Source organism: Protopterus annectens, chromosome 5.part0, assembly GCF_019279795.1.
Source record: "Protopterus annectens isolate FY-2018-M chromosome 5.part0, PAN1.0, whole genome shotgun sequence".
Classification (NCBI taxonomy): Eukaryota; Metazoa; Chordata; order Ceratodontiformes; family Protopteridae; genus Protopterus; species Protopterus annectens.
The window spans coordinates 866,195,198-866,217,771 of record NC_056735.1 but is presented as its reverse complement, the minus strand read 5'-3'; the positions used below and the strand labels follow the sequence as shown (position 1 = coordinate 866,217,771).

The 22,574-nt window shown below is 42.6% G+C and overlaps 1 protein-coding gene across 2 annotated transcripts in view; it reads left to right on the top strand.

Moving 5' to 3' along the window:
- The window catches only part of NAXD (NAD(P)HX dehydratase), an 870,139-nt gene that overhangs the window by 666,508 nt on the left and 181,057 nt on the right, over positions 1 to 22,574 (top strand). The window lies entirely within an intron of this gene.

Sequence of the window (22,574 nt, the reverse complement as noted above, 5' to 3'; positions counted from 1 at the left end):
TGATTTTCTTACATTTTATATTATAAAATTTGAATATTAATATAACATGTTGAACAGCTAAAAAGTTTTACAGTTTTGCTTGGCAGCATTTTTTGGAGAGAGTGACCAGTTTAGGTAAAATGAAAGTCAGATTTAATATATGAAAAAGTAAATGAATGTATTAGCAAAGAAGGTGGGTACAAACATTGTTTTTAGTAACATCATTTATACATCGTTTTCTCCCCATGTTATTCACTGAAAACATATTTGTTACTGTTGTCTCTTTAAAATTCTCTTGATCATGGCATCTCAGTGAAAGTACAAATTCATAGTGGCAATGGCCTTAACAATGTATCTGAAAATTTTCAGTTTTCCTTTCATCCTCACATATGGGGGATTCGGATCTGACTCAGCTGTTACAATAGTTTGTGGCAACCAAAGAGCTCTTGGGCACCTCCCCTTACCCGTAATGCATCCCTCCCTGTACCTGAGATCTCATTTGCCGCTTCTTGAAGACATGGTCATTCATGTAGCTCTTGGACAGATAAGTGATATTTTTCAATCTTTATTGTATCTTGTCTTTCCCATTATACTACTTTTTTTGTCTAACTTTTGCCACTTTCTTCTCTGTCTTATTGAAACTTCCTTCCTCTCCAGTAACCATTTTTTATTAAGTTACTTTCCTTTCTCTCCCATATACCCTTTAGGGGTAGCTCTGCTACTATCATTAGTAGCTTTTCCTTTTCCGTTTTCAAACCAAAAAAAAAATCTCTTTTTCTGTATATATATATATATATATATTGTTAGCTTCTTACTTTTTGTAGTTCTGTTGTGCGTGCATGTCTCTGTGTCCGTGCGTGTTTCTGTCTGCGTCCGTGTCTCTGTGTGTGTATATCTGTGTGTGTGTGTGTGTGTGTGTGTGTCTGTGTGTGTGTGTAGCTGTGTGTCTGTGTGTGTGTGTAGCTGTGTGTCTGTGTGTGTGTGTAGCTGTGTGTCTGTGTGTGTGTGTAGCTGTGTGTCTGTGTGTGTGTGTTTATCTGTGTGTCTGTGTGTGTTTATCTGTGTGTCTGTGTGTGTGTGTATCTGTGTGTCTGTGTGTGTGTGTGTATCTGTGTGTGTGTGTGTATCTGTGTGCGTGTGTGTGTAGCTGTGTGTCTGTGTGCGTGTGTGTCTGTGTGTCTGTGTGTGTGTGTGTGTGTGTGTGTGTGTGTGTGTGTGTATCTGTGTCTGTATCTGTGTGTATCTGTGTGTGTGTGTTTATGTGTATGTGTCTGTGTGTATGTATCTGTGTGTATATGTGTGTGTGTATGTGTGCGCGTGTGTATGTGTGCGCGTGTGTCTGTGCGCGCATGCATGTGTCTGTCTGTGTGCGTGCATGTGTCTCTGTGTGTGTGTGCCTGTGTCTGTCTGTGTGTGTGTGTGTGTGTGTGTATCTCTGTGTGTGCTGCCTTTCTTTTTCCACCATGCCTGAGAAATCTGAGAAGCCGGCTGGCTTTAAGAAATGTTCAAAGTGTAGTCACAAGATGCCTGTTAGTGACTTGCATGGTTTGTGTGTTTGCTGTTTGGGCCCTGTCCATTTACAGGATAATTGTTCAGTTTGCCATTCTTTCAACCACAGGGCCCTGGTTGAAAGGAAAAACAAGCTGATTTTGAGGGGCATGTTGCCATCTTTCTTTGAGAGGCCATTTCTGGCAGTGATCCCAAATCTTCTGCAAAATCTAGGTGGTTCAGTCAACCCCAGCTACTACTTCTAAGAGCTCTGACACAGGGAAGAAGAAACCTTCCTGTGCTCATAAAGACTCCTTGGAGCCGAACACTAAAATGACCAAGACTTCTCAGCAATCAATTTGGTCGGATCCATCTGCCCCAAGCGCATCTATCTCGAGTCTGACTGGCTGACAGGGATAGGTCGGAGCCATTGCCCTCGGATCAGGCCACCAGCCCTTTCAAGTTGATTGTGTCTCTGGCAAGGACCAGGTACTCTCCCTCTATTGACCCAGTTCCATCGAGAGTACTTTCCCCTTTTATGAGTAGACCCAAATGCCCATCCGTTTCCTCTTCCCACTATACCAGGAGCCTTACATGAGAAGATGTGGAACAGATGGTCCAGACGATATTGTGGGTGCAAGGAATTACTAAGTCCCCTTCTGCTACTACCCATAAGGTTCAGGATTCATCAAAGCCATCCACTCTCCCATTGGTTCCTCTTCCGACATCAGGGCAAGTTTCAGAGCCATTGGCTCCGACATGCCAAGTGTCTTCCAGCTTGAATCAGAGAATTTCTTTTTCTTCGGATTGAGCCTTTGCTTGAAGATACTCTGCGTTTTCGGAGACAGGGAGCTGTCTGATGTTTAGCAAGCTTCACGGGCCACAGGTGCATTTTAACTCCAGGACCTTCTGAGCAGTCTATGCACCTTGGGGCTTCCGTGCAAGTGAGCTCAACTTTGGGCTGTCTTTGGAGCTTGAGAGGTCTCTGATCCATAGGCATGGCCTGTCTGATCCAGGGTCCTTCTCTACTCAGAAGTAGTCAGCCTTTGGGGCTCTGGAGAAAGCCATAGCTGCCTCTGCAGCAAAGGAGGCACCACCCTCCTCGGATCTACAGTCTTCCCATCTGCAACCTATGTGCACTCATTCTGACCATGACATTCCATAGGGACAGTGGATCCTTAAGCCCCAAGATACCCGTAAGGGTACCCCCTCCTCTTCTGATACCTCCCCAGAGTATCCCACTGAGAACATTCCTCTGAAGAGGGCTTGTAAGTGAAAACTTTTGGACTCCATTGAAGACAGTGACCTCAATGGGGGGGGGGGGGGGGTCCCTTTGATTACCTCCTGAGGACGTTTCCTTCTGGGACATCTTGGAGGTCTTGAAACAGAGAGGTGGCTAGCAGACTAGCAGTCCTTCATCTGAGGAGTCGATGTATCTGGTGGCCTTTGGGTCCTGACCATCTACCTCCTGGGTGACTGCCCATTGACGAGCTCATAGATTTGATCTCTCAGTGGCAGCGGGAGAGCCCATACTCCACTGATCCAACTCTCAGGAAACCAGACAAAGTAGAAACCAGACAAAGTAATTACCGTGCCAGTGGACAAAAAGTTTTGGACTTAAGGGTTTGCAGTAGATGGCATGGTCGTGGTCCACTATTCATCTTCCTGATAAGGATTCCAGGATGATGGATAGATGCGGGAAATGAGTTTTCTCTTCAGCGACCTTTGCCTTATGGTCGCTGAGTTACCTCTCCCATTTTATTAAACTATAGAGGGATCTGATCAAGGAGCTTACAAGATCTTCCATGAGAGAGCCGTAGCTGAAGGGATCCAGGAAAAGGTTACTTCCCAGCTGGCAACCCTACATTCGATAGCGAACTCTTCCATGAGGCTCATCTCTCATACAGATGAGGGGAATGAGCAGAGAGGTGGGTTCAGGCATATCTATGAGGAGACATGCCTGGATCCGACTTTGCGGAGCCTTTTAAGTGTTCATTCATCAATGCTTCATTTAACGGCACATCCCTTTTTGGTCATAAGGTCAAAGACACACTGTCCAAGTGTGAAAAGGATGGCATGACCCTTTCTGCCATGGATATACAGTTTCCCACCCTCAGAGACCATACCCCAAGAGTCCGAGAGGCGGTGGCAAAATGTGGTTCAGGAAATCACAAGGGTCTTACCATGATACACATGTAGAGAGTTCCCTCAGAGACGGGGGGGGGGGGGGATTCTGGAAGATGCCACTCTTGCAGCAGAGGAGGCCAGTGTTCCTGAAAGGAGGCCTGATTGCCCATCTCTGGAGGCAATCAGGGGTCGACTATACCTGCACTGGAGACCCTGGCTAAACATACTGCTGATGTTTTGGTGCAGAGGATAATATACAGAGGTTGCCTAATCTCCTTTCTCCACCCCTCCCTCCCCCAAACAAGAAAATTCTGGGCATTCCACCCAGTCAAAGGGATCATGCAGTCATGCAGATACAAAAACTGCTAAACAAAAGTCATCCAAAAGGTCTTCCCAGACCAAAGAGGATTTGGAACTTACGCACTGTTTTTAGTTACTAAGAAAACAGGTTACTGGAGACGAGTACTGGATCTCAGCAAACTAAACAAGTCAATTTGATGCCAAAAGTTTCACATGATCACGATACAGTCCATACTTCCTTTTTTGGAACAGGGCAACTGGATGTGCTCCATAGACCTTCATGATGCATACTACCATTTAAAGGTGGACAGATAATCCAGAAGGCACTTGGGGCTTCCGGCTGGGAGCCAGTCATTATCAATTCTGAGCTCTGCCCTTTGGTCTCACTACTGCCCACAGAGTGTTCACATGCATGGCAGTGGTAGTGGCTCACCTGAGACAACAAGGATTCCGCTTGTTTCCCTGTCAAGACAACTGGCACATTTCCGCCTCAACCATGCATCTACTTGTCCAAGCAAGGGACTCTGAGCTAGGAATAACCGTAAAGTATGAAAAATCTCAGTTGGAGCCTTCTCAAACACTAGAATTTATAGGCACAATCCTAGGTACTACTCAGATGATCGCAAAATTCCATCCTCCAGAGTACAGAGAATCAGACGCCAAGCTTACAAGCTACTTAAATGCTGGATGATAGCCGCCCATCATGTCCTACAGCTTCTGGGATCAGTGGTGGCAGCTATTGTCTGGGTTCCGCTAGCAAGGTTTAACATATGAATACTAACTACAGTGGCTTCTAGCTGCACAGTGGTAAATTCTCCATCAACCTATGTCCTACCAGATTCTCATTATGGAGACCTGCAAAAGGGATCTCTCCTGGTGGATTCATTCCCCTCAACTGACAGAAGGACAACCCTTTATTCCTCCACAGTCTCTAAGGCCACGTTGACAATGGATGCTTCCCAAATAGGATGGGGGGAGGCATTATCTAGGGAAACAGTCTGCAGCACCTGATCTGCCAACAAGTGCAATTTACACATAAATGCCCTGGAGATGCGAGCAGTGCTTCTAGTATTGCAGGCCTTTCAGAATGCGCTTCCTCTGGGAACATTAGCAATTCAGTTAGACAGCATGTCTTGTGGTCTGGTAGATAAACAGAGAGGAACCAGATCATACCTCCTGTGTTGAGAGGCACTCTGGGTGTGGCAATGGGTGATCTCTTCAAATCACTTTCTTTTAGCAACGCACATTCCGGGAAGGTCCAACGTGATAGCAGACAGGCTGAGCGGATACATTCTCATGCCTCACGAGTGGTCCCTGAACCAGAAAGTGGCGAAAGAAATTTTCCTCAGATGGGGCCAGTAGTGCTACAACCTTTGCATCCCCCCGAACAACAAATGCAGCAGCTACTTTGCCATAATTCCCCCAAAAGGGGAGCCACTGAGGGATACTCTGATACATGATTGGCCTCCCAGTTTGCGGTATGCTGTTCCCCAAATTTCTTAAGAAAGCAAACAGGGTGAAGAGAGTGGTAATCCTCATTGCCACATTTTGGCCTTGACAACTCTTGATTTTCCTTCCTATGGGCCTCATTTACAAAGAAAACTGTGGCCTCTGGTTTCTAGTCCAGACCCACTGTCACATCTGACAGGAATGATCCATCCCAGTCTTTCCACCCTCAAGCAGAGATGGCCTGATTTCTTCAATTCCATTTATAGCCAGACACCCAGTGCTGTCCACCCCATTCCGTTATGTTAAGTCTACCACCAAAAAGCTTTATAGGAGCAAATGGAAAAGATTTGTAATCTGGGATCAACAACATGATGTACCCCCCTTCAATGCATCAATACACTTCATTTTGAATTTTTGGCTCACATTTTTTGGTAATAGAGCATCTGCTTCTACAACTAACGTGCAATTAGCAGCAATCTCTGATTTCCACATTAGGAAAGATAACTTATCATTGATCTCCAACAGACTTTGCAAAGCCTTCTTGAAAGGGATCCTTTTGCTAAGACCACCCCCTAAGGACCCTTCTCCTGCATGGGACCTAAGTTTAGTGCTCCGTTTTTGTGATATTAAATTCTTATCTTGGAAAACACTCTTCCTAGTGGCCATTACATCTCTATGGTCATTTTTATGTGAATTTGTCTTTGTATATGCCTCCTAAGATGGCCTTAGCAAACGAGATCTGAGGGAACAAGGAGGGATGCATTATAGGTAAGGGGAGGTGCCCAAGAGCTTTTTGGTTGCCACGAGCTAATGTAATAGCCAAGTTGGATCCAATGGATTGGATCCAAACCACCCATATGTGAGGAGAAAGGAAAATCAACAATACAGATGGAATGCTATGGTGAGTAGAAAACGTTTTTTTTTTTTTGTTTCCCTAAATGTCGGTTTTCTCTTAAATGCAGCAGTGTCACATTTGTATATCTGGTAAGTAGGGATAGAAAAGTGACAGCTCTCAAGGTAGAGTTTTACTATTAGATTTTTCTTTTGCAAGAACTGGTACTTTTGTTGAATGCTTTTGAGGAATCCTTTTTTTATTGAACTGACCTACATTTTACAGTCAGGGCTGTGATGTGCGAGTGCCCAGCATTTTGATTCATGATTAATAGGCTTCCCAAATGCAGTAGGTATAAGACAGATCATCAAATGCTGAATCCCATCTGTTAACATGTGACTTGTTTAAGTGATAGCACATCACTGCTTTTTTTCTACTGAAAAAACAGTAACTTGGTTTAAATAGATTTAGAGGCAGACATGGAGCCGGATCTAGAAAGTTTACTGTGAGGTGCAAACAAGGTGTACACTTTAACTATTTCTGATTCAGAGATGGCTCTACTACTGTGTTGCAAAACAAAGATGTGCAGTACCATAGTGGGCTGTCACTCTGGCCATGCTAAATGCTAATGAAGCATTCTGGAGGGTATATGGTAATTAACCATGTGCTTTCCAAGAGACAACACATGGCATATGCTAATTAGCTATATGCTCTCCCTTGGAGCAGTCTGTGGAAAGGCATTTATGTAGCTGAGCAATTCGGAGAAGTGCTCAGCTGCATAAATTAGCATGTCCAGTCCTAGCTGCTCATGGTAGTGAACAAGGCCAAAAGCTTGTGTTCACCCATTACAGTAGAGGTAATTACTGGACAGGTGGTTGGAGAGGGGGACGTGTATGTATGTGTCTGTCTGCATAAAAGATCGCATGGGGTTAATGAAGGGGGGGAAGGTTGATGTGTGTGTGTGTGTGTGTGTGTGTGTGTGTGTGTGTGTGTGTGTGTGTGTGTGTGTGTAGGGGAGCTGTCTTACCTGCATAGTCCCCTAGACTAAAGGTCAGCTCCTGCAATATTTTTGGGTTGGAGGAACCACTGGACACCAAGGATGATCTTTACATCTCATGCCTTAGTGACGTGACGCTTAAACATAATGTGGATTGGGGTGGGGGGGCATTAGACACTAGGAGTTGCTTTAGTATCTCATGCTATAAGGGCAGTCAGGGATGTAGGAGTTAGTGTACACCAGGGAAACACTCTATATAGCATGCCTTAAAGGCACTTTTTATTTGAAAAAAATGGATCTGGAGATGCCTGTTATTTAATGGAAGTAAGAGGTAAGAGTTGAAAAAAAATACAACCCAACCTTAATTTAGTGTTTCCTCATAAACTGTAAGAGCGTGTTTGGTTTGGATTGTTGGCTGTATATTCTTGCGAGATTACAGCTTTTTTGGAGAAAATTACAAAGGAGGTGAAAAAGGATTCAAACTCTAAACCCTTACCACAGGAAACATCAGCAATAACCTGTGCAGTAAGGACTATCTTTACAATGTAATGAGGGTGTCTGGCTTTATTTTAATGCCTGCAGCAGTGTGAGAGTTATGGGGGAGACTGAAAGGGTACACCTAAGCGTAGTTCTCAGCCTCATAGCGGAAGACATGTAGGCAAAACCAAAATTAATGATGAACAAAGACACAATCATGGGTTTTGGGGGTTGGAATAAGAAAAACATCTACTTTGTGTCTGCTTGGTCCTGAAGTAGATGCTTAAGTTTCTGTCCCATTCTGGATGACTAAAACTTCAATCCAATTCCAGGGAGTAATGGCCATGTTGTTGCAGTTGAGGTTTTAGACTTGATGGCTACCTTCTGGATTCCACACAGAAGAGTCTTGTGATTAGATGTTGGTGGGCTCCACTTGCAATGCAAAGTGTAATCATGTTGTTTATCCTCTGCTTTGAATGTTTACCATTGTGCCAACTATGGTGACAGTGACCTTTCAACTCGTGTTTTTCTGTGTGGATAGTTGGTTGCAGATGACATCCTTAGAGTAGGTGCTCCTTTGGGTGCAGTCTCTGGTGGGGTTGGCCATATACTTATTAGCTGTCCCATCAAGGGATACCCTTCATCAGGACAAAAGTGGACTTTCTCCATTTTCAATGCATGTTATTCCTGCTCATGAATAAGTACTCAGGAGTTCATGACCTTGCTCAGACACCTGAGTTCATGACCTTGCTCAGACACCTGAGTACAAATGTCAAGACAGAAGCAGTACAGATAGTTAGATGTTTTAGTATTTATGTCCATATTAGGTATGTATATGCATATATTAGAAAGTTAGGAACACATGGTGTGTTAAATGAAACTCTTTAGCAGACACTTTGTGCTAATATATATGAAGCATACAAATTATTATTTTTCAATTTTTTATTTTAGTTAAATTATGTATATTTTATTAGAAATGTGCTAGTTGACTAATTTTATTTTTTTTTGAGAAAAAATTATTCTTTATAAGGATGAATATAATATATATGTATGTGCATTTTATGCTGTATAAGTACTATGCCTTTTAGAAGTGCTTGCATTCTTAATATTCGTTTATACATTGGGTGGCTGTGTCATGTGGGTTACTGAAAAATCATTATATAATAATGTTTTAATTCATTTAACATTAACACTGAAGAAGAGACATTCTCGAAAGCTTTGTTTGTTATTAAATAAAGTGAGCATTTTTCTACCTGTTCGGTTTTCTTTTTTCTTGTACAAATGTCCAGAGCTCAGCCTGAGGTGCATATTTTGAGTTTGATGGTCTTCATGATCTTCACTGTACCTTTCACATGCTTGAAGTATGTAAGTGTGACATTGTTCTGTGAGGTTTTCTTGGCTAAAGAGCTACCAACAAGTTAACTGTTTTTTTCTTGGTCTCATACCTCTGTCATTAATTCTTGGAGTGGTAAAATATCTCTCCCAGTCTCAAGGTGGGTCTCCCTTTACTATACCTCACCTTGTTGCAGGTCTTTGATAAAGATTTCAAGTTCAACATTATAGTGTTTTTATCGAGAAACTCACAGTAAAAAGAAACTGAACAATGAATAAGCAGCTGTAAACCAAGTAATTGCCCAAGCAGATAAAAAGAGTAGTGATATAAAACTGCAAAGGAGTAAACAAAACAGTAAAATAACAGTGTGCCATTGAGCTACTATAAGCTACAAACATACAGTGAAAAAAATCTGGAATAAATAGTACTTAAAAGAAGTAATATGAAACTGCAGTGTTAACATAGCACTAAAAGAGCAGTAACCTATAGTGTTTCTGTAAACCACAGGCAATATTCAGACTGCAATTAACTGTTATAAAAGGAAATTATAAGTAAGAAATGTCCTTGTGCAAAGAAATCATAGACAAAACAAAGTCCTGTTGCATAACAGTTAAGCAGCATGAACAGGAATCTCCAGCAGCTGTTAAGGCATTACCAGATAGTGTCTGACAAGGGAAACACATGGATGTTCTTCGTGTTTCACTGTTGCAGTCCTCACATATGGGTTATCCGGCTCCCGATAGCCCTCAGTTGGCCCGAATACCAGAGTCCTTGGTATATGGCGTCGGCTGTAAAACTGATGTCAGAATGTCAGGTATAAAAGGAGGCAGCCGGCGCCATTTCCTCAGTCTTTCTTGCTGCAGAGCCCGAAGCAGATGCAATTCGCACTAGTGCCAGTCAGCCCTTTACCTTCTTTTTGCTTTCCGACTACCAAGTTGAAGACTCCTTCAGATAAGTACCCCGTTGGGGACCCTCTTTTCTTGCTTTAAAGAATGTCAGATAAAGTTAATAACGGCCTTGCCTCTGGAAAACAGATTCCGCACCATGATTTCCATTCCTATTGTATAACTTGTTTGGGCCTTGAGCACGACTTCCCTAACTGCGATCTCTGTCCTTCCTTTAACCCGCATACCATACGCCGTAGAGCAAAGATTTTGTATATGCTTTTCGGAGTCTAGTCTAAGTTTGTTGGTATGGCGTCTTCTGGTCTCCCGACTTTGGATATACCTAGGAAATGCAAAGACGAACCGCGACAGTCCTAGGGTTAAATCCGCTGATGCACCAGTGAAATTGGTCGTCAGCACAGCGGTAGTCAGTGAGGCGCTTTCGCAGCCCCTGCAGTCCACAGATTTTCAGTCGCAGGCCTCTTCTGAGACCTTTATGGAATCCTCCGCCTGTCACCACCTCAGATGGGTCCGGAGCCGCTATGCAGGCACTGGCTTCTGACGCTTCTTTTCGACGTGAGACCAGAACCAGACCGACTATCTTAGTTCAGACTTCTGCAGTTGCTAGGCCTCCCGAGTCCCTCCGGATTGCTAATAAACCTTCCAGCCGCAAACCTACTCACAAGCAGGTGTCTGCCTCCCCTCCTGTGCCTCAGTCCCAGTTGGTAAAGATGGCTGGTGATCTTCTTTCCCTGATTAGGTGCTCTCACCCCCCCCCCCTCTTCCAAGAGGGCTAGGGATTTATCTCCTGATGTTTTGTCTGTCTCAGATTCTGAGATTTCCAGTATGTCTGCTGGTGAAGAAGGAAATTCTCAACTTTTTTTATGGCTTTGAGGATTCTGTTGCTGAGGACTCTATCCCTTCTGCCTCCCCTCCAGAAGATTTTTCCTTTGGGGATACTATGAATACTCTTAGGGAGCACTTTAAATGGGAATGTCAGGATTTTCCACAGTCTAAGAAAAGAATCGGGGAATTTTTGGATTTGCCACAGCATAAGCCTCTGGCTATACCTCCAGTTTTGGAAGTTGTGGATGGTGTCTTTATGGAAAATTCTTTAACTCCTAATTCTGTTCCTTCTGCCCCCAGAAAACCTGATGGGTATTAATGGGTTCCTGATTCTCATCAATTCCTTTTCAAAAACCGTACTGCTGATCCTGAGATTATTTCTCAAGGCCCCAAGGGTGTTAAGGCTACTATTGCTAAAAACCCTGTGCCTTCTGATAAGGAGTCTAGGGCCCTGGACATGTTGGGTAAAAAAGTCTATACCTCTGCGACTGTTGCCATTAGATCCGTGAATTGTCTTTTCCACATGCTTAAGTATCAGCCGCATACTTTGGAGGCTATTAAGGCTAAACTTGGGGATATTCCTTCCGTGTTGGAGAACAAAAATTTGCAAGACTTACTGAATTCTGCCACTTTGATTAATAAGCATTCTCTTCATTGTGGTTTTGACACTTTGGAGGCTTCCTGCAGAGCAGCAGCCACTGGTTCCATTATTAGAAGGCATGCTTGGCTCGGGGAGCAGCCTCTTTCTGAACCTGTTAAATCTAAATTGCTGGATGTTCCTTTGCACAAAGACAATCTTTTTGGTAATAAGGCTGAGGCGGTACTGAAGAAGTTGGAGGATAAGGCAAAATCTATGCAAGCTGTAAAAGACTTCCTTCAGGTTCAGCTGCCTCTGTTTAGTAGGCATTATCCTTCCAGGAATTGGTCTTTCCCTGATCCTGGCAAGCAGGGTCGCTCTAGGCCAAGGGGTTTCAAATCTTCCAGAGGGCAGACTTCTGCCCCTCAAATGGCTAAATAGTGGCATTCTTCTTCTGCTAAATCAGGGAGTTCTAAGCCAGCTTCCCAAAGCAAACATTCTCAATGACTCCGGCCTACTTGTGCCTACCTCTACGGGCCCTGGGTTTCCTTTGGGGGAAAGGTTAGCCAAGTTCGCAGAGGTATGGTCTACCATCACAGATGACAAATGGGTGCTGAGTATAATAAACCAAGGTTACCAGTTTTATTTTCTCACCTTCCCTGTTCTGCAAGGGTACCCAGGCATACCCAGAACTCTCAGGGCAGAGGTAGATATTCTAATTTCTTCTCTACTGACTATAGGGGCTATTGAGCCAGTTCCTGCAAATCAGGCAGGCGTAGGTATTTATTCAAGACTTTTTCTGGTACCCAAGAAAGGGGGCATCTGACGCCCTATTCTGGATCTGTCTATTCTAAACACTTTTCTGGTGATTCCCAAATTCAAGATGCTCACCCTTCAACAGTTACTACCAATGCTGGGCAAGGATTCATGGCTGGTAACTTTGGATCTCAAGGAGGCTTATCTGCACATCCCAATAAGGAAAATTTGCAGGCAGTTCCTTTGCTTCAGGGCTGGGGAGCAACACTTTCAATTCTCTGCACTGCCCTTTGGCTTATCTACTGCTTCCAGAGTTTTTACAAAGTGCCTGGCTTCAGCCATTGCTTTTTGAAGGCAGAGAAACATTCGAATTTATCCTTACCTGTACGACTGTCTCATTCAAGCAAACTCCCCAGCACACCTAGAAAAGGATTTGGACTTTGTGAAGAACATTCTCACCGCTTTGGGTTACACACTCAATGAAAAGAAGTCAAAGTTGGTTCCTACAAGGGAGATTGTTTTCCTGGGAGCGAGTTGAGTTTGAATACAGTCACCCAGATGGTAATTCTCCCTCAATAGAAGGAAGAAGATCTTTCGGTTTACTTCATGAACTTGGCAAGCATGACCCAGCTCTCGGCAAGGCAGTTCCTGCATGCACTGGGGTTCATGGCTTCATGTATTTTGATGGTCCCACATGCAAGGTTGCATATGAGAAAACTTCAGTGGTACCTCAAGACTCTTTGGGGTCAACACACACTGGACTTGGACTTGATTCTTCCCCTAATTCCCTGTCTACAAATGGAATTCCTCTGGTGGGCCTGCCTTTCCGCCCACCACCTGCCAGCCAGACTCTCACCACAGACGCCCCAGATGTTGCATGGGGGGGCTAATCTGGAAGGCAGGGGCATACAGGGAACTTGGAGCACCTAGCAGATTCATCTGCACATAAACTTAAAATAATTGATGGCAGTGCAGCAGGCCCTGCTGGCTTTCAAGGACCTACTCTACCCTGGGACTCTGCTGATCAGGACAGACAATACCACAGTCATGTGGTACATCAACAAGCAGGGGGAACTCGCTCTTACCCCTTGTGCAGACAAAGCATGAGACTATGGTCCATAGCAGCATCCATGGGCTTACATCTAATAGCCCAGTATCTTCCAGGGAGGCTAAACTCCTTGGCGGATCATTTGAGCAGACATGTTCTGGATCCTCATGAGTGACAGCTGAACAAGGTCATTTTCCGTCACATCACTCAGCATTGGGCCACCCCACAAGTGGATCTTTTCTCCTCTCACACCAATAATCTCCTTCCAACCTTCTGCACCAGGGAGTTTCACAACAAAGCATGGAGGGTGGACGCATTGTCCTTCCCATAGACACATCTCTCGGTTTATGCATTCCCTCCTCTGCCTCTTCTTCCCAGAGTGCTGCTAAAGATAAGGGATGAAAAACCAAAGGCTATTCTGTTAGCACCAGATTGGCCTAGGCAGCATTGGTGTCCCCTTCTTCGCAGTCTTTCCCAGGCTCAACCTTGGCATCTTCCCCTGGTACCAGATCTGTTGGTTCAGGAAGGGGGAAAGTTCCTTCATCCTCCTCTTCAAACTCTGTATTTAACTGTCTAATACTTTAAATCTTTCCTAACAGGTGGTTGAAGTTCTTCATGAGGCCAGGAAGCCTAGCACCAGAAAACCCTATGCAGATAAATGGAAGAGATTTTTCTCTTTGATGCAGGCTAAAGGAGAAGACTCTTCTCATCCTTCTCTTTCCCTCATTCTTGATTACCTAGCAGGATTGCTTTATGGTGGACTTTCCTTTTCTTCAATCAAAATTCACGCTTCAGCAATTTCTGCTCATTGTTCTTCTGAGCAACCCATTTTTTCTCACCCCTTGATGAAGCAGTTCCTGAGGGGAGCTAGCAATCTTAGACCTCCCAGAAGAGCTCCTACTCCTGCTTGCGATCTTAATTTTGTCCTGGAAAAGCTTACTCTGCCTCCCTTTGAACCTGCTGCCTCTGCAGAGTTGAAGTTTCTCTCCTGGAAGACTGCTTTTCTTTTGGCTATTACTTCAGCCAGAAGGGTATCGGAGCTGCAAGCCTTAATGATAGTAGAACCTTTCATTATTTTTCATTCAGATCGAGCTTTTCTGAAAACTAATCCCTCCTTTATGCCTAAGGTAGTTTCCAGTTTAACCCTTAACCAGTCTATTCACCTGCCTACATTTTTCTACAATCCTCAGAATAAAGGGGAAAGGATTCTGCACTCTCTTGATGTGCATAGACAGCTGAGATTTTACTTAAACAGGACTAAATCCTTTTGAAACTCTGAACAGTTGTTGGTTAGTTTTGCTTCTGGGGCTCAAGGTAAAGCTATTTCAAAACAAACCATCTACAAATGGATTGCTCATTGTATTCACTTTTGGTACCTGTGGCATGGAAAGGTTCCCCCTCAGGGTATTAGGACCCATTCTACTAGAGCAGCCTCTACCTTTCCAGCTTTTCTGAGAGGTGTGCCTACTAAGGACATTCTAGAAGCAGCTACTTGGTCTTCTGTCCGTACTTTCACAAAGCATTACAATCTACCTTTGTTTTGTAAATCCAGGGCTGGTTTTGCCTCTGTAGTTTTGCAGGGCATTCTCACCAACTCTTAATCTGTGATCCTTTTTCCTGGGCTTTGAGAATCAACCCATATGTGAGGATTGCAACAGTGAAACATGAAGAACATAGTACAGTTGTTGTGTACACTTGCCATAAATGTAGATGTTAGAGTGTATTCACTGTTGCAGCCCTGGTTTCCCACCCTCCATTCCCCTGCCTTTCCTAAGGCACAGACTACATATTTTTATTTTTTGTATGATGTATCCAAGGTGTTTCCTTCTTGGCTTAGCCTTATTTTGGGGGCTCCTGACAGTTAAGGCAAGAAAAACTGAGGAAATGGCGTTGGCTGCCTCCCTTTATACCTGACGTTCAGACATCAGTTTTACAGCCAATGTCATATACCAAGGACTCTGGTATTCGGGCCGACTGAGGGCTACCAGGAGCCAGATAACCCATATGTGAGGACTGCAACAGTGAATACACTCTAACATTTACATTTATGGTAAGTGTACACAACTGTACTATATTACTCTTTTGATAGTCTACATCCTGGAAGTGAGCATATTTCTTGTCAAAGGTTGTGCAAATGGAAATAAAAAAAATCACAATATCTGTATTACCACAATGCAGTCAACTGTTGTTTGGAGTCCTAAACCAACCCATTCTCCATAAGCTGGTTACACAGGAGTCCAAACATTCAGAAGTCCCTGAAATCTGGCATCTAGAAAACCCACAAACACTCGCACTAATAAGTCTTCACATAGTGTTCAGGCAAATCGCAAATAGATGCACAAAAGTTGCCAAAACATTTGTTCCTCTCACCATTCTCCTAGCTCTTGTCCACATCCTCCACCTAACTTCTAACTCAGCATTCATTGTGAAAGTGAGGAATCCATACACTTCAGATGTTCAAATCGTATGCTAGCAACTCTGCCAGTTGTATTGTGATATTATGGATTGCACCAAAAAAGCACAACACCCTCCAGTTGTATTGGAACCAGAACTGCAGACATATGGTCACCACTAAAGACATTCCCAGCAGAGTTCATAAAAGTAAACTAAATGTGCAGTAGAGCTTAATGCTTTGGGAGCCATCTACCACCAACTGCTGAGTGCTGCTGCTGTGTTTGCATATAAAGAGTTTCACTACTGGAGAAGAGAAGTCCCATTTCCATTCTTGCATGTTTTGTTTTAGACATCTGGCCCTCTCTGGAGAACAGGGTCCCCCTTCTGTGGAAATTTAAGGATTCTTCCTGACCTTCACATCTCTGTTCGCTACATTCTTCCATGCTGTGTCATATACTGGGCGTGTAAACAGTTTGAGTAGTACATAAACAAGCAGTGGCATATGCATTTGTACCTCCTCTGCTGTGAGTGGTTATGCAGGTCTGGCAATGGAACAAGATATTACTTTTTTTAGTATCCTGCATCCTGGAAGTAAGACGGGTTTTAATCTGGGGCTAAAGGATTAATTTATGGTTCAGATCTTAGAGTGGGATGACCCACATATAGACCGGTTTGCCAGGGAGAAGAACATAGTTCTTTACTGTTCAGTGCACCAGGTAGAGGGCAAGCAAAATATGGATGTGTTCTACATTTTGTTAATGGAAGAGGGGGTGTACTATACTTCTGTCCATTACCAGTCACAAAATTTGGAAAGGAAGACCAACTCAGTTCTTTGCTCCTTAGTTGCAGAAAAAGGCATGCTTTCTGACTCTGAAGTCCTTGACTAGACAGAAATTTTCATTTCACAAAACCCCAACACAATTCCACAAACTGCCAGTTTCTTTTTCTTTTCTAGTCCACATTCCCATTTCAATCCGAAGGGGGCTTCTCTAAGGCTGGAGTGACTTCTTTTCCATATCAGGGTCTTTCTGATGTTGCAGACCCTCTTTTTCCACTGAATCTTTGTGCTGGGCAATGTCTGAGAAGACTGAAGGTGCCCACAAGCATTCTGTCTAACTCACATAAGGATATCTGAGTTGTGAGCTCTCCTCTACAGCCACTGATAGCCATTTGATTTAGATCTTTTATTTAATATCAGGGTGCATCTCCCATCTTGACTTTATAGAAGGCAGGATTGTGGTACAGTATCAGTTGGTCTGTAATTCGTTAAAAAGAGTTCTGCATGTACACCTCTAAATGAGCCCTCTTCTTGAGGTTTTAACTTCTTCATTGATTAGCTTGCCTTTCCACTGTTTGAACCTGTTGCTCCAGCTGCTTGGAAATTCATCTCTTGGTAAATGGTTTTCTTCTTGCAGGTTCAACAAGCTTCAGGCTTTTATGTCTAGTAAACCATATATGGCCTTTCACAAAGATCAGTAGCTGTTGAGGACTAACCCATATTTCCTCCTGAAAGTTGTTTAAATTGCCTTTAAACCTCCGTTCCACTTCCTAGTTTTCTTCAAAGGAACATAAACTAGGGAATGGGTTCATAGGTAAGTACTCTGCTAGTTGCCTATGTGGGCCATTTTAAGCATAGCCAGTTCCCCATTGTGAGAATCAAACCCTAAACCTCTTGTCTGTGAGGTAAACACTTTAGCCATTATGCCAAACCCCTAACCCCAAATGTGTCAGCTGAGCCAGGTAGGAGTTATACGTACAGTCTTCTGATCTGTAGTACAACACATTATGGACCACTGAACCTATAGGGGTCAGGGAGCACTTCACACTCTACCAGAGACCTGTAATTGAGTTTAGGTAGATGGAACAGCTGTTAGTCTCCTTTGATCCAGAAATGGAATTTTTGGCACATGCCAAGCAATTCTTTCTAAGTGGATTGCAAACTATAATCTTTTTTTTTTTTTTTTTTTTAACACCGTTATTGATTTCTGTCTTATGACACAGGCAGATTTATTTAAAATTCATCAAACTATTAACAAGTTCACATTTACAAACATTATGCGCCACATATATTGTGTAGGCTATATTAAACAACATTACATAAATTATTCAGATGTTTTTCATGTTTCACTGTTGTAGTCATTACATTTGGGTAATCTGCTGGCAGGTTGCCCTCAATCGGCCTGATTAACAAAGTCTTGGGTCCTGCATCAGTTGCTGTCCCTTCTTCCATGACGTCAGGTTGTCAGGGGTATAAATCATGCAACCGACGCCATTACATCAATCTTTCTTGCCACGTGGTGCCCGAAGCAGTTCTCAAGTGCCGGTCGGTCGACTCCTGAGATTTTCGTTTTCGAGTTTCAGAACTAAAGTCTTCAACTAAAAGCTAAGTACCCTGTTGGGGAAACGTTTTCTTACTCCTTACAGATGTCAGTAAAAGTTAATAATTGCATTACTTGTGGGAAGCAAATACCTCATATGGATTTTCATTTGTACTGTATTCCTTGCCTAGACCCTGACCACAACGGGCATCAGCGAACGAGCGAAACAAAGAATGGCTCAAATACGTGCCGAAGAAGCAGCAGAGCGACGTGCAACCAGACTTGAGGATGTATGGTTACAAGCACGGCGATCGCGTTCTGCATCTTCAGATCTGCTTCGTTCTCCTCGATCAACACCAGCGGATGAAATAAATGCTTGCCTGAAATACTCTACTTTGTGGCGACACATAAAGACATTAAAATTAACTACAAATATGCGTGTCCAGCTGCAAAACGATCGATCAGCTGAGATATTCTCACATCAATTGCTGGAAATTGGGAACGGAAAGGTGCCGGTTGATCTGACCACAGGACGAATTTCATTGCCTCATAACTTCTGCAATTTAGTGACGTCAAAAGAAGAATTGGTTGAAAAACTATTTCCCAATATTCAAACCAGTTATAAGAATCATGATTGGCTGACTGAATGAGCTATGCTTGCAGCCAAGAACAAAGACGTCTACGAATTTAACAATATTATTCAGTCTAACATTCAAAGCGAGGCAGTCACATACAAGTCTGTCGACACTGTTGTGGAAGCAGATGAAGCGGTTAATTACCCAACAGAATTTTTGAATTCACTCGATCTGCCAGGGATGCCACCACACGTACTGCAATTGAAAATCGGCGTGCCAATTATCATGTTGCGAAATAACCAGCCAAAGCTTTGCAACGGCACGCAGCTTGCAGTAAAAAATTAATGAGCAACGTCATAGAAGCAACAATCTTGACAGGACCTTTCAAAGGTGAAGATGTCCTCATTCCTTGCATTCCTATGATTCCAACGGATATGCCATTTCAATTTAAGAGATTGCAATTCCCAATTCGATTGGTGTTCGCAATCACCATCAACAAAGCTCAGGGCCAATCTTTAGAATTGTGCAGTTTAGATTTACACACAGATTGCGTCTCACATGGACAATTATATGTTGCATGTACTAGAGTCGGCAAACCAGACAATCTCTATATCTGCACAGACAATGGAACAACAAAAAATATTGTATACCCACAAGCATTGTGAAATTAAACATATTAGAAACGTGCGCTTTGACATAATGGAAGAAGGGACAGCAACCGACGCAGGCCCCAAAACATTGTTAATCAGGCCGACTGAGGGCAACCTGCCAGCAGATTACCCAAATGTAATGACTGCAACAGTGAGTACACATCTACATTTATGGTAAGTGTACACAACTGTACTTTCCTGCCGTCTGTTGAACCTCTTTCCTCCTCAGAAACATTTTCTGCATGTATTGTTCACAGAGTTTCCATTTTTTCTATGTAATTTATTTCTACCCTTTTCTAAAGATTCCACTTCCTGTTCTTTTATCTCTGTTACAGTATTCACTACTTCAATTATAGTTGGTTTAGATTTTGATTTCCATTTTGTAGTAATTGCTTTTTGGCAGTCACCAGAATTAAACATAAGAAGGCCTTACTATATCTAGGCATTTCAGCTCCTGTATCTCAGCTCAAAAAATCATTTTCTTTGTTACACTCATTTGCTTGCCCCAGTATTCCTGACAGATTACTCTGTAGGAAATTTTTAAATTTGCCAGCTCCTTACACTCACAAAACATATGTGCCCAATTACCTGTTTCTTCCCCATCACATTTCCAACATTTGCCATCTACCTGAGGAAAAACTCTTTGGAGTCTGCTTGGGGTATGATGACAACACTTCCAGGAAAAAATTCTAAATCTGCTAGATTTTGTGGCATATTTGGGAGCAATATATATGTCCTTGCATTGTTTCATTGTGAATTGCATATCTAATCTCTCTTCCTAATGGTTATTGTGCAACATTTTATATGTCTTACTAATTATCTCTTTATTTTTTTTTTTTTATAACAGCAACTGCTTTTCTAGAGTCAACTAATAACCCAGCCAGTGCAGCTCTTTCATTTAGGATTCTCCTATATTTTTCTTTTTTTCTGTACTTGATCTGTCCCTGATAGGGAAAGGCAATCACTAGCTTGCAATTCAAATTTCTTCTTGGCCTTTTCCTATTCTGTACCTTTCCTTTTGTAATTTTGTTACCAATACCTTGGTTCCAGTGCAGTCTTCTTCCAGGAAATTCCAGCCCCCTCTTGTTTGCTCTATTCATCACTGATTGCAGCCATCCCCATAAGCAGAATCTCCTTTCTCCATTCGCGTGTTGGCTTAGTTCTTGGTTTACTTTCTGCTACTTTATAAATGCAATATTTTATTTAATTTCTCCAAGTCTTTTGCGTTTCTAATACCGTGACAGGAATGGACCCCATTCCTAAGACAAAGTACAATTAAAGCTCATGAAATTAATATTGCTTCAGTCTTTGATGTCAGCCAAAAGTGCTCTTCACAGCACCCACAGTATACCTAGTAATTACTCCTGTAGTTCGTACTTTATCTTGGTAATTATTGGACCATGATCTGAAATAGCTATTGGACGTTTATGAAAGTTCTCTATTAAATGGTCATGTTCCTGTGTAAAGTTATTTCTGTCAAGTCTAGCCCAGTTATTGTACTTTGGGGAATAATATGTAAATTCTGTCAGAGTTCTATTACTGAGGTTCACTTCTTTTACACCAAATATGGTCATAAATTTCACAGTGAGAGCCATCAAATGGTACACATACCTGCAAACATTTGAGCTTTCAGGAAGTATACCAGGTTGGCCTGAGATAAAGGGTAAACCCAATGTAGCCATACTGGGGAGGGCTTTGTTAGCTGACTGGTACTGTAAACACGTTGTTCTTATCACCCTGACATAAGGCTTTTAATTCATTACCTTCTGCATCCCGTTAGAATATTTCCTTGGTTGTACAAGCCTATGGAAAAGTTGCCCCCCCCCCATGGTAAAATGGGGAGCTGTTAAACGTCTTCAACAGCTAGATAGAGTGGGTTCCATGTAGCAGCTGTAGTCTTTAATATGGCAAGCATTGTGGCCAGAACAGTGGCCAGTGTCATTTGGCTTCATAAGGGGTCACTTAGTTCAAGTAGTTTGCCTTCCATAAGGAGCTGCACTTTTATATAATTGATGCCTTCCTTTTGAGACAAGAGCCTCTTTGGTGACTCCTTTCAAGAAGTCATTCAGGAGTTTCAGCAAGAAGGATAGGTAAGACCCTTCATAATGAAATGTAATTTATAATTTTTCTACCACCCCTTCTAAGCTATCTCAGTTGTCGGTGTTCCGGTCAGAGATGACAAAGTCCTTTAAGAGGAAGCTTCTCATTGCATAAGTACTATGACATTTTAGAGGCAGCATATTTGGTTGGGAGGTGTTTTTCCTGTTTGGATGTGGAAAACCACAACTAAGAGCAGAAGTTCTGAACATTCTAAACAAGAGAATATGAGTTAGAGTTGTTGCATTCCTCCACCCAGCTCACTCATGTCTGATATTCCAGCTAATGTTTAAAAAGTTGCACAATCTGTATTCCTTCTAACTACAGAGAGAGAGAGAGAGAGAGACTATTTTTGCTAGGGGGAATGGTATTACCATCTGTTGACAGTTCCCAGGAAGCTAGATGAAGGGTGCTGTCCAATTCTAGAGTTGTGATTTCAACTGTTTCATGTTTTGTTTGAAGTTTTGCATTATAAGCGCTGTCTAAACTGGTGTCACTACTCTTGGAGAGAGAATAATGGGATAAGTAGACATAACGGCTGTTTTTCAGCATATTCATGAATGTGAAAGAGCTGTTTTAAGGTTTTCTTTTTGGGTTGTATTTCAGTCTTACGAATGACATTGGCACAAGCTTCAGAACTTTTCTTTTAACACCCACCACCCCCCCAAACAAATCAGTATGATGGCAACAATTCATTAATCAGCAGACTATACTGTTAATTGCGAACTGCAGATTATTCATTCTGTGAGAAATACTTGAATTACCGTGTGTTAGAAAGTAGACTGCATGGCTTAGATCCTGGAAATCTCATCGTGTCACCAAGTTTTTTCTGTTTATTGGTGCTATTGTTACAACACCTGTTCTTTAAAGTTCCTGCTCCCTGCCTCTTTACTTATTAATGCTGGTTAATAATAATTTTAAATTTAGTAAACTTTTGAAATCCTCATTTGCATTGATTGAGAGCATTATTTTGAAGTATTTGCATGCTGGGAGCTGCGTTGCTGCTGCTGAAGGCGTATAAAATAAGACTCACTGTTTTTGATATTGACTGTGCTTTGGCCATACTACGCCCTTCAGGAAGATCTTCCTGAAATATTTGTCAGGTCAGAGAAGGCTTTGCAGGTAAGGTGTGAATTTTTGTTTGTGTAGTGTAGATATTTTTGCCTTAGTACCTCTTTCTTAGACTGAGTGGGAAATAGATTGTAAAAATGTGTATGGAGTTGTCATTGTTGAGGCTTGGGTGCTTTAGTTACAGCAGAGAAAGTGAAGATTTTCTGTCTTTAGAACCAAGGACATTAGCCTAGAATCACAACTCGTTTATAGCTTTATGGAGGTGCATTAGGCCAGTCTTTTTTACCATCTGAGATTTGTAAATAAGGATTGTAGATCTCTCTGTCTGCCACAGCATTTGTTTGCCAGTGACGAAGTTTGCTTAGTCTTGTCTGTG